This window comes from Egretta garzetta, unplaced genomic scaffold (assembly GCF_000687185.1).
Source record: "Egretta garzetta isolate BGI_Z169 unplaced genomic scaffold, ASM68718v1 scaffold497, whole genome shotgun sequence".
In the NCBI taxonomy this organism is placed as follows: Eukaryota; Metazoa; Chordata; class Aves; order Pelecaniformes; family Ardeidae; genus Egretta; species Egretta garzetta.
This window is the reverse complement of record NW_009260349.1, coordinates 1,455-3,057: the sequence shown is the minus strand read 5'-3', so window position 1 is coordinate 3,057 and position 1,603 is coordinate 1,455.

Here is a 1,603-nt window from a genome sequence, read left to right as displayed (position 1 = left end):
TCCAGGCAGGGGTATTTGTTTAGCCTGGGGGGAGGTGGAGGGAGGAGAGGAAACTGCATTTCAAAGTGTTTCACCCTTTGTGAACCCTTCAAAGCCCCCCCAGTGCTCCCCCGACTGGCTCCAGTTACAGTGGGGTCCCCTGAGAGAGGACACTGGGTCCCCTCCAGCCAGCCCAGTCCCTTCCCTTCGAGTCTCCGGGAGGGAAAAATGAGAGAAGATGTGGAAGTTAAAAAAAAGGCCAATCCAGCCAAAAGGAGGGCACAGGCTGCTATGGGAGCATTTCCCCTCCTTCAGCCCCTCCCTGGGTGGGGAAGTCAGGGATGCCCCAGCTCCAGGGACCAACTGCTGGGCTGAGAGTGAGCTTGGGAATTTACGTGGTTCTTCCCATTCCTCTCCATCCTCACAATCACGCTGTGGGGTTTGGGCACCAGTGGAGGTTGGCAGAAGCTGGCTGGGCAAAGCCAACCCGCCCAGGCTCCTCGGCGAGGTGCCACCAACCCTGGGAGGGCCCTGGCCACCTGTGGTTCAGCCCCAGGCTGATTTTGCAGATCCCCTCATCACATCCATCACCCAAAGCTGGGCACATCCCTGCACAGACAAACCTCCTGGTGCCTCCAGCCTGTGAGATGCCAGTCTGTGCCCCGGGGACCACTGCACACATGAGATCTCCTGGGGCTGTTTCAGTGTTTCACCACCCTAAAAGCACCCATTTCTCCCCCCAGACAGGCAGGGAGGTGCAGCAGAAAGGGTGACTGGTGTCCTCTCATGTGAAGCAGCTTCCCAGTTTTCAACTGGGTACTCTCCCAGTGAGTTAGCCTCACCCTGTCGCTGGCACGGGAAGGCACCATGCAAGCCAGCCAGCGCAGCTCCAGACCCCCCAAAGCCCCAGCAAAGCTGGGATGTGGCTCCTAACTGCTCCTGACAGCCTCCGGAGCTTTGCACTCCACGGGTGCTGCACAGGGATGAAGGGGGAGAAAGGTGCAGGCGACGGGGCTGCATCCACCGGCTCTCCTGCCTCCCCGCTTCCCTCCGGCACGCTGGCGGAAGCTGAGCCCACACCGACGGCAGCGGCTGGGCAGATGGAAAGACCAAATGATGGCTTTGCAGGGGGCCTGGGATTTGTTTGAGCCATCGCTGTCTCAGTGAGTGACTTCGAATAACGGATACACTTGAGAAAATCGCCATCTGCTCCCGGACAATTCGCAACCAGAGGAAAAGGTGAAATAAATTCAGCAACTGTATAATCTGTCTGGTCCCAGCTCTGACAGCAGGGTCAGGCTTTGTGCAGCCTCCTGAAAGTGATTTGGGAATCAGAGGATGGTTTGGGATGAGCAAAGAGTGGAAAGCAAGAAGAGGGTGGAAGAGGTGAGGCCCCGGGATGCTGTGTCAGCCGCAGGGCTCTCTCGGCATCCTGGGTTTGGTGAGTTTGGCAGGAAGATGAAATCTCACCAGATCCATTATTTCTTTTCCATCTCTGAATTTCTAGTGCCTCCTGCTTCCAGCTGGGCTGGAAATACCACAAAAACAGATGCTACAATGCAGCACTTCAGTGCTTCGAAACCAGGAAGAAACCAGACATGAAAAATAAATGCAGGGGTTTGCA